At 35.9% G+C, this 11028-nt stretch overlaps 1 long non-coding RNA gene across 1 annotated transcript in view; it reads right to left on the bottom strand.

The window, feature by feature from the left end:
- Positions 1 to 230: 230 nt before the first annotated feature.
- Positions 231 to 11028, bottom strand: part of LOC144333910 (uncharacterized) — a 35195-nt gene continuing 24397 nt past the window's right edge. Inside the window, exon 3 of the long non-coding RNA XR_013403049.1 lies at positions 231 to 557. This is a non-coding gene — a long non-coding RNA (uncharacterized LOC144333910). The remainder of the gene's footprint in view (positions 558 to 11028) is intronic.

Below are 11028 nucleotides of genomic sequence, written 5' to 3'. Positions count from 1 at the left end.
CTGAAAAATAGTTCTACTTTAATTGTTTTATTGTCTACTTTATGTTATCAGTACTTCTGGGAGAGAAGAGTTATAGATAACAAAAATGATAGAACCCATGTGCCTAAGAAGCCCCTGTCAAAAGGCATGAGATGCTTCTTTGGGCATATCACATTTCATTTAGCAAGATTCTCTCTTAGAGTGTCTGAAAAAATATACAGGAAGGTCTTGGATGTCCTTTTAACACACGGTCTGTAGAGAGGGATTTAATCAAAGGTGCAGCAAACAGTACTTAGAAATGAAATAGTACTTAGAAATGAAGAGCTCACCAAAGTTCAGCCTTTCCAGTGTTTAAAGGATCATTTATGACCTCTAGAAGGGCAGATGTTTTCTTACTTTTGGAACTTCTTTAGACAGATGACGGATGTGCTCTTGCAGTAACAGGTTCATTCATGCAGTGTGGTCATTGAGGAAGGACCCAGTCATCAGAGAGGCCTGGGCTAACATTTTGGCTTAATCGTTTAACAGCAGAGTGGTGAAAATGGATTTTATCTGTGTCTGAATCTCAGTTCTGTTGCCTGCAAAATGAAAATAATATACCTGTTATATAGTGTGAGATTAAAGGAGATAATACAAATTTCAAAACGTAATACAATGCCTGGTAAGTGCTCAATAATGATTCACTTTTATAGTTTTAATCATACATCATCAAATCTAAGACATCAACAATGATAACTTGACCACCAGATTTGATGATAACATGGCGCGGTATGGCTTAAATATGCTATTTTTATTATATCTTTAACCACTAATATACTCTAATCCATATAATAACTATTAATTTCCTCTTTAGGCGCATCATCAATATTTGAGGTGAATCCTGCCAATATGCAATCTAAACTTCTTCTGAATCAATTTGGCCACTAGGGATTATAGAGTGACATTCTCCTTTCTTAACTCCTGCTTGTTATCTTGACACAGCACCTTTACTACTGGCAGTAAAATTTGAGGTTTGTCATAGGAGACCAAGTTACCTTTTTCTTTTTTTTTTTTTCTTTTTCTTTTTTAAATTTTTGCATCAATTGAATTACCTCCTCCAGGAAGTCCAGTAGTCTCTTTTGAGAGAACCCAGAACATTGCTGACAAATTTCTGATGCTTGAAAGACAGTACTTTTTGTCTGGGAGGGTGTAGAAGAGCTTGGGAGTTAGTTTGTTTACCTGTCTGTCATCCTGTCTTGGTCCTAAACTACTGCTCTGTCCCCACTGTCTTTCCAGCATGAGAAAGCTTAGCTAATTTTGAAAACTATAGAATTTTACTGACATTCATTGAATTGTCTGACATGTGACAAACAATCTGCTTACATTTTAAGCAAACAAAAAATACTTCTCTTTCAGTGTTGCTTTATAGTATAATCATCAATGTGTGGTTTTTGTTTGTTTGTTTGTTTGTTTGTTTAAGAAAGAGTCCTGCTCTGTCGCCCAGGCTGGAGTGCAGTGGCACGATCTTGACTGACTTGCAAGCTCCACCTCCCGTGTTCACACTATTCTCCTGCCTCAGCCTCCCAAGTAGCTGGGACTACAGGTGCCTGCCACCACAACTGGCTATTTTTTTTTTTTTTTTTTTTTTTACTTTTTAAAATGTATTTATTTATTTATTTTATTATACTTTAAGTTCTAGGGTACATGTGCACAACGTGCAGGTTTGTTACATATGTATACATGTGCCATGTTGGTGTGCTGCACCCATTAACTCATCATTTACATTAGGTATATCTCCTAATGCTATCCCTCCCCCCTCTCCCCTCCCCACAATAGGACCCGGTCTGTGGTATTCTCCTTCCTGTGTTCAGGTGATCTCATTGTTCAGTTCCCACCTATGAGTGAGAACATGTGATATTTGGTTTTCTGTTCTTGCGATAGTTTGCTGAAAATGATGGTTTCCAGCTGCATCCGTGTCCCTACAAAGGACACGAACTCATCCTTTTTTATGGCTGCATAGTATTCCATGGTGTATATGTGCCACATTTTCTTAATCCAATCTGTCACTGATGGACATTTGGGTTGATTCCAAGTCTTTGCTATTGTGAATAGTGCTGCAATAAACATACGTGTGCATGTGTCTTTATAGTAGCATGCCTTATAATCCTTTGGGTATATCCCCAGTAATGGGATGGCTGGGTCAAATGTATTTCTAGTTCTAGATCCTTGAGGAATCGCCACACTGTTTTCCACAATGGTTGAACTAGTTTACAGTCCCACCAACAGTGTAAAAGTGTTCCTATTTCTCCACATCTTCTCCAGCACCTGTTGTTTCCTGACTTTTTAATGATTGCCATTCTAACTGGTGTGAGATGGTATCTCATTGTGGTTTTGATTTGCATTTCTCTGATGGCGAGTGATGATGAGCATTTTTTCATGTGTCTGTTGGATGTATGAATGTCTTCTTTTGAGAAGTGTCTGTTCATATCCTTTGCCCACTTTTTGATGGGGTTGTTTGTTTTTTTCTTGTAAATTGGATTGAGTTCTTTATAGGTTCAGGACATTATTCCTCTGTCAGATGAGTAGATTGCAAAAATTTTCTCCCATTCTATAGGTTGCCTGTTCACTCTGATGGTAGTTTCTATTGCTGTGCAGAAGCTCTTCAGTTTAATTAGATCCCATTTGTCAATTTTGGCTTTTGTTGCCATTGCTTTTGGTGTTTTAGACATGAAGTCCTTGCCCATGCCTACATCCTGAATGGTATTACCTGTTTGCAGATGACATGATTGTATATTTAGAAAACCCCATTGTCTCAGCCCAAAATCTCCTTAAGCTGATAAACAACTTCAGCAAAGTCTCAGGATACAAAATCAATGTGCAAAAATCACAAGCATTCTTATACACCAGTAACAGACAGAGAACCAAATCATAAATGAATTCCCATTCACAATAGCTTCAAAGAGAATAAAATACCTAGGAATCCAGCTTACAAGGGATATAAAGGACCTCTTCAAGGAGAACTACAAACCACTGCTCAGTGAAATAAAAGAGGACACAAACAAATGGAGGAACATACCATGCTCATGGATAGGAAGAATCAGTATTGTGAAAATGGCTGTACTGCCCAAGGTAATTTATAGATTCAATGCCATCCCCATCAAGCCACCAATGACTTTCTTCACAGAATTGGAAAAAACTGCTTTAAAGTTCATATGGAACCAAAAAAGACCCCGCATTGCCAAGACAATCCTAAGCCAAAAGAACAGAGCTGGAGGCATCACGCTACCTGACTTCATACTATACTACAAGGCTACAATAACCAAAACATCATGGTACTGTTACCAAAACAGAGATATAGACCAATGGAACAGAACAGAGCCCTCAGAAATAATACCGCACATCTACAGCCATCTGATCTTTGACAAACCTGAGAAAAACAAGAAATGGGGAAAGGATTCCCTATTTAATAAACGGTGCTGGGAAAATTGGCTAGCCATAAGTAGAAAGCTGAAACTGGATCCTTTCCTTGCTCCTTATACGAAAATTAATTCACAATGGATTAGAGACTTAAATGTTAGACCTAAAGCCATTAATACCTTAGAAGAAAACCTAGGTAAGACCGGCTAATTCTTTTTTGTATTTTTAGTAGAGGCGGGGTTTCACCATGTTAGCCAGGATGGTCTCAATATACTGACCTCGTGATCCACCCGCCTCAGCCTCCCAAAGTCCTTGGATTACAGGCCTGAGCCACTGGGCCCGGCCTAACCTTCAAATATTTTAAACAACAATTGGTGTTATAAATGTAAGCTTAAATCTGATTATATGTGATGGTATCAATGCAAATGACTACCTAGAGATGACTTATGATGAACAGATAGATACCTTGTAGATGAGCTATATTCACAGATGAGTAAGCAAGGAAAACTCTCTCATAAACATCACTCTGAGTAACTACTAAGAAGTTGCTTTTGACAATCAGTTTTAAGCTGTGTTTAGTTTTAAAAACAACAAACTATTTTGAAGTGCACAATGCTGTATACAATTATGATAACATCACATTGTACCCTAAAAATGTATGTAATTATAATTTGTCAATTATAAAATAATAATAATTTTTAAAAAGAAAACAAAAAGATCCAACTGCATCTTCTAAATTGAAAAAATAAAAGAAATATGGTGTTATTGATGGCATCTCCTAGCTTATCTAATTCTCATATATAACATTTCCTCAAATGTGTATACTCCATAAGGAAAATCTACGTGGGTATACACTTGATCCCTGAATAACTCCAGGGTTAGGAACACTGACCCCTCTGTACCAAGTTGTCAAAAATCCACATATAACTTTTGACTCCTTAAAATATTAACTAATAGCACCCTACTCTTGACTGGATGCCTTATTAATAACATAAACAGTTGATTAATATGTATATTGTATGTTACATATATTATATACTATATTCTTACAATAAAGTGAGTTAGAGGAAAGAATCTTATTATGATAGTTATAAGGAAGAGCAAATATACTTACTATTCATTAAGTGGAGGTGTAGCATCATGAAGGTTTTCATCCTTGCTGTCATCATGTTGAGTAATTGAGAAGGAGAAGGAAGAGGAGGGGTTGATCTTCTTGTCTCAAGGGTGGCAAAAGAAGAGGTGGAGGAGATGGAAGCGGAGTCATGAGGGGCAAGTACACTCTGTGTAACTTTTATTGAAAAAAATCCACTTAGAGTATACCTGAATGGTTGAAATCCATTTTGTTCAGGGGTCAACTCTGTATATATTTATTTCATTTTATTTTCTTCTATGCTTCTGCAATAGCTCACTCTATTTGATTTCTTTTCTGTTACAATACTGGGCTAGCATATCCATGGAGACAGGCCCATTAGCCTCTTTGAGAATTTGAGCTCTAGAAGCAGTGCATCACATTAGTGTAGACCCAAGAATGAATGATTCTTTTGCAAGCAGATTGCAGCTTAAATTTCATCTCTTGCCATTTGGTGGTTGTGTGGCATTGGTCAAATAACTTGATCTCTTGTGAACCTGTTTTCTCGTCTGTAAAATTGCTATAGTTTGCATTTTGGGGGGTTGTATTTGGCCTATGTGCTCTATGATTAGATTGTTTCTCTAGTTGCTAGCATAGATCTAGGGTAGCATAAATTGTAACTATTTTGCTAACATAGATCTAACATAGCATAAATTGTAACTTTAAGATTATTGCCATAAATTATTAAAATAATACCATATATGCCTGCTGCTTTGTAGTTTACAAAATGTTTCCTTGAACACTAACTTCAGTTTTGTAACATCACTGTGAGACAGAGTAGGAATAATTTTATTAAATGACAGAAGATTTGATTTAAAAGCACAGCTCCTTACTTTTAGTGCAATCATCTTGTCCTTTCTCCTTACCACTTTTAGTGCAATCATCTTGTCCTTTCTCCTTACCTCTGTTAGTGCAAAATCGACTGTAAGTTTGAGCAATTAAAAGCCTTATTTGATGCAGATCTGTTTTTATATTGTATTGTTTCAGTCTAAGTAATTTTTGAGCAAAGGTAGTTTGGTATCAAATAGGAAACTGCAGATATGTGTTGGCATCATTTAGGCCCAAGAAACATTCAAGAAACTTTACTTGCAGTGAGTTAGGTATTTCAAGAAAGGGTTACTAGGCCTTCACAGTGCAAAGTAGAGGTGAACAGCCTGGGGTGGGAGTTGTGGATAAGAGGAGTGTATTCAGGGTCACCTCACTTAGCCCCCTGTACATAAGACTACCAGAATAGTACTGATATGGTTTGGCTATGTCCCCACCCAAATCTCACCTTGAATTGTAATAATCCCCACATGTCAAGGGCGGGGCCAGGTTGATTGAATTGAATCATGGGAACAGTTTCCCCTATACTGTTCTTGTGGTAGTGAATAAGTCTCATGAAATCTGATGTTCTTATAAATGAGAGTTCCCCTGCACAATCTCTCTTGCCTGCCACCATGTAAGAGGTGCCTTTCTCCTCCTTTGCCTTCTGCCATGATTGTGAGGCTTCCCCAGCCATGTGGAACCATGAGTCCATTAATCCTCTTTTTTTTTTTTTTGTAAATTACCCAGTCCCAGGTATGTCTTTATTAGCAGCATGAGAACTGGCTAATATAAGTATCCTGTGAATTTAGAACATACTTTTAAACCTCTGTGAGCTAATGTTGCAACTAGATATTTTTTTCCTGTCATCTTCTAACCCTAAACTTTTGGTACTCCATGATCAAAGTACGATCTCAGGCCTCGAGCCTGAATGAGTCTCAGCCCTGGAATCACTAGTAGATTTTCTACGTGCAAAGTTCAAGCAAAGTGCAGGGTTTTTGGAATCCAGCTTTGGTGCATCCCAGCCTGTAACTATGATATATGATAAAAGGAAAAATTGCAGCCAAACTTGACTGTGTTCAAAGCAAGGTGCTAGTGAAACGATGGGATGGAAAATAAGTCCTAAAGGATTAATGGCTTATGATAAATGCTTTATTATAAGAGCTTGTGAATGATTAGATAATTCTTACTTCCAAGAGTAGAATTTAAATATTTCTGCCTGGCTCGTTACCAAAGTAAATAAATCACTTATGTATCTAGTTAATAGTCGAATCTTTATGTGCAAAAATAAAATATAGGAAAGGTAATTTTTTCTTGTAAATAATCAATGTCTAATTTATTCACCACTTATTTTTTTAAATCATATTTACTGCTAGTTGAACCAACTTACTAAGAAAATAAAAACATTTTCAGTAAATTGTAAAAGATATTCTATTTGACACCTATCTATTCAACAAAGTAAAAATAAAGTATAGTGAGGAATTTTCTGGCTGCTGTAGTTGTTAGTAGAAATCAAACACTTCATGAAATTGTTTGCTCATTTGCAAAAGTATTTATAACTATTCCAGGACAGTTCTCCCCTCACTAACACCCACGCGATTCCCACTGAGTGGAACACGTGCCTGTTCGAGGGTAGAATCCAAATATGGTGTCCATTTGAGCAAATTTTCTTTCTCAGTGTGCTGAGGTCAGATTCTCTTGGACAAACTTATTAATCCAACTGATATCTTTAATAGCCTGGAAGCTTATATACCTATTGATTTAAGCATGAGGAAAAAATATTGCTAACTTAATCTAAAAGTGTGGTTGAAATGTCTCTTGTATCTGGATCAGTGATTTGGTTTTACTGGCTTTCACTCAACTCTTTCTTATCATTTTCAGATACAACTATTATAAAGAATAACTGCTTTGTTCTGATCATGTTTTCACACATTGCACGTTATCTTCCTCCTAAGACACTTCAGAGCTTTAAAAGGACCTTTGGAAAGCTCGATGTAAGGCACATCTGGGAGTATCTTTTGTCTTTTGAATCAAGATAATCAAGAAGTATTTCATAATACATACTATAGAGTCTGAAATGAACTAGTAGGTTGTGAAAGTCCTTTGTAAACTCAGAAGTGGTTTTTAAAAAATGTTTTTATTTCAATAGCTGTACAGCAGCTTTTGTTAACTGGATGAATTGTATAGTGGCAAAGTATAAGGTTTTAGTGTACCCATCATCCAAATAGTGTACACTATACTGACCAGGTCGTTTTTTATCCCTTACTCTCCATCCACCCACCTCCCTTTTGAGTCTCCAATGTGCATTATACCACTCTGTATGGCTTATGTACCCATAGCTTAGTGCCCACTTATGAGGAAGAACATGCAGTATTTGGTTTTTGATTTTTGGGTTACTTCACTTAGAATAACGGTCTCCAGTTCCATTCCAGTTGCTACAAGAGACATTATTTCATTCTTTTAATGGCTAGGTAGTATTCCATGGTATGGAATACTACATTTTCTTTATCCATTCATCAGTTAAAGAGCATTTTGGTTGATCCTTTATCTTTGCAATTGTGAATTATGCTGTGATAAACATATGCGTGTAGCTGTCTTTTTTATTTAGTGACTTCTTTTCTTTGGAGTAACTACTTAGTAGTGTGCTTGCTGGATCAAATGGTAGATTTGCTTTTAGATTTTTTTAGAAATTTCCATATTGTTTTCCATAGGAGTTGTCCTAATTTACATTCTCACCATCAGTGTGTAAGCATTCCTTTTTCACCACAACCATACCAACATCTATTGTTTTTGACTTGTTAATAATGGTCATTCTGACTGGGGTAAGGTGGTATATCATTGTTGCTTTAGTTTGCATTTCCCTGATGATTAGAGATGTTGAGCATTTTTAAAAATGTTTATTAGCCATTGTATATCTATTCATGTCTTTTGCTCATTTTTTAATGCGATTATTTGTTGTTTTCTTGCTGACTTGTTTGAGTTCCTTGTAGATTCTGGATATTAGTCCTTTGTCAGTAGCATAATTTCCAAGTATTTTCTCCCATTCTGTAGGTTGTCTTTTTTTTTTTTTTTTTCTGTTTGCTTGTTTGTTTTTGAGACAGTGTCTCTCTCTGTTACACAGGCTGGAGTGCAGTGGCATGATCTCGGCCTACTGCAACCTCCACCTCCTGGGTTCAAGCCATTTTCTTCCCTTGGCCTCCTGAGTAGCTAGCTGTGACTACAGGTGTGTGCCACCGGCTCAGCTATTTTTTTTGTATTTTTAGTAGAGACGGGGTTTCACCATGTTAGCCAGGATGGTCTTCATCTCCTGACCTCATGATCCACCTGCCTTGGCCTCCCAGAGTTCTGTGATTACAGGCGTGAGCCACCATGCCCAGCCCAGGTTGTCTGTTTATTCCAAAGATTATTTCTTTTGCTGTGCAGCTTTTTAGCCTAATAAGGTCCCACTTATTTATTTTTGTTTTTGTTAGCATTTGCTTTTGGGATCTTAGTCATAAATTATCTCCTTAGGCCAATGTCCAGAAGTTTTACTTAGGTTTCATTCCAGAATTTATATGGTTTAACGTCTTAGATTTAAGTATTGAATCCATTTTGCGTTAACTTTTGTATATGGTGAGAGATAGAGGTCCAGTTCCATTCTTCTACATGTAGCTATCCAAACTTCCCAGAACCATTAATTGAATAGGATGTACTTTCTCCAATTGATGTTTTTGTATGCTTTGTCAAAGATCAATTGTATTTGAATTTATTTCTAGATTCTCTGTACTGTTCCATTGATCTATATCTCTACTTTTATACCATTACCATGTTGTTTGGGTTATTATAGCCTTGTAGCATAATTTGAAGTTGGGTGATGTGGTGTCTCCAGATTTGTTCTTTTAGCTTAGTATTGCTTTGGCTATTTGGGCTCTTTTTTGGTTCCCTATAAGTCAAAAAAGATTATTTTTTCTTTTTAGAAATTAGAAATGGCAGTCTTAATTGTTAATGATGTTGGTTTTTTCATAGGAATTGCATTGAATCTGTAAATTGCTTTGAGTAGTATAAAAAATGATGTTGGTATTTTCATAGGAATTGCATTGAATCCATAGATTGCTTTGGGTGGTATAGTCATTTTTATGAAATTGATTCTTCCAACCCATAAACATGGAATATATTTCCATCTGTTTGTGTCATTTATGACTTCTTTCAGCAGTTTTTTGTAGTTGTTTTTGTAGAGAGCTTTGGCTTCTTTGGATAAGTATATTCCTAAGTATTATTATTGTTTTTTTAGCTATTATAAAAAGGACTTCGTTTTTAATTTGATGGTTAGCTTGGGCATTGTTGGTGTATAGCAGTGCTACTGACTTGTATACTTTGGTTTTGTTATCTGAGGCTTTGCTGAATTCATTAATCAGATCTAGGACTCTTTTGGAGGAGTCTTTAGGGTTTTCTAGGTATAAGATCATATTATTGGCAGACAGCAATAGTTTGACTTTTTTCTTTTCCAATTTGGATGCCATTTTTTTTTTTTTTTTTTTTTCTTGCCTGATTGTTCTGGCTAGGACTTCCAGTACTATGTTGAATAGAAGTGGTGAAAGTGGGGATCCTTGTCTTCTTCAAGGATCTTCTCCCAGTTCTCAGGGAGAATGCTTTCAACTTTTCTCCATTCAGCATGATGTTGGCTGTGGGTGTGTCATGTATGGCTTTTATTATTTTTAGGTATGTTTCTTCTATGCCCAGTTTGTTGAGGGTTTGTATCATAGAGGAATGCCAGATTTTATCAAAGACTTTTCCTCATCTATTGAGATGATCATATGTTTTTTGTTTTAAATTCTGTTTATGTAATGAATCACATTTATTGACCTGTGTATGTTGAATCATCTATGGAATAAAACCCAGTTTGTAATGCTCAATTTTTTTGTTGTGCTGTTGAATTCAGTTTGCTATTATTTTGTTGAGAATTTTTGTATATATATTCATAAGAGATACTGGTGTGTAATTTTCTTTTTTTGTTATGTTCTTTTCTGGCTTTTGTATCATGGTGATACTGGCCTCATAGAATGAGTTAGGAAGGATTCCCTCCTTCTCCATCTTTTAAAATAGTTTTAGTAGAATTAGTACCAATTCCTCTTTGACTGTCTGGAAGAATTTGACTGTGAATCAATCTGGCCCTGGGCTTTTTTTGTTGTTGTTGTCAGACTTTTTTAATTTTTTAAATTCCTGAGTCAATCTCACTGCTTGTTATTGGTCTGTTAAGTATTTCTATTTATTTCTGATTCAAGTTAAGGGGGATATGTATTTCCAAGGGTTATCTGTTTTCTCTAGATTTTCTAGTTAGTGTGCAGAGAGGTGTGGTGTTTATAGTAGTCTCAAATTCTCTTTTGTATTTCTGTGGTGTCAGTTATAATGTCTCCATTTTAATTTTTAATTGAGCTTATTTGAATCTTCTGTCTTAATTTCCTGGTTAACATAGATAGTTTTGTTTATCTTTTCAGATAACCACCTTTTTGTTTCATTGATTTTGTTTTGTTTTGTTTTTTATTTCAATTTCCTTTGGTTCTGCTCTGATCTTCGTTATTTCTTTTCTTTTACTACCTTTGGGTTTGGTTTGTTCTTATTCCTCTAATTCCTTGAGGTGTGACTTTAGGTTGTCAATTTGTAATCTTTTAGACTTTTTTAATGGAGACATTTAGTGCTATAAACTTTCCTTTTAGCAGTGCTTTGGCTGTATCCAGAGGTTT

This window comes from Macaca mulatta, chromosome 13 (assembly GCF_049350105.2).
Source record: "Macaca mulatta isolate MMU2019108-1 chromosome 13, T2T-MMU8v2.0, whole genome shotgun sequence".
Classification (NCBI taxonomy): domain Eukaryota; kingdom Metazoa; phylum Chordata; class Mammalia; order Primates; family Cercopithecidae; genus Macaca; species Macaca mulatta.
This window is presented reverse-complemented; position numbering and strand designations above follow the sequence as displayed.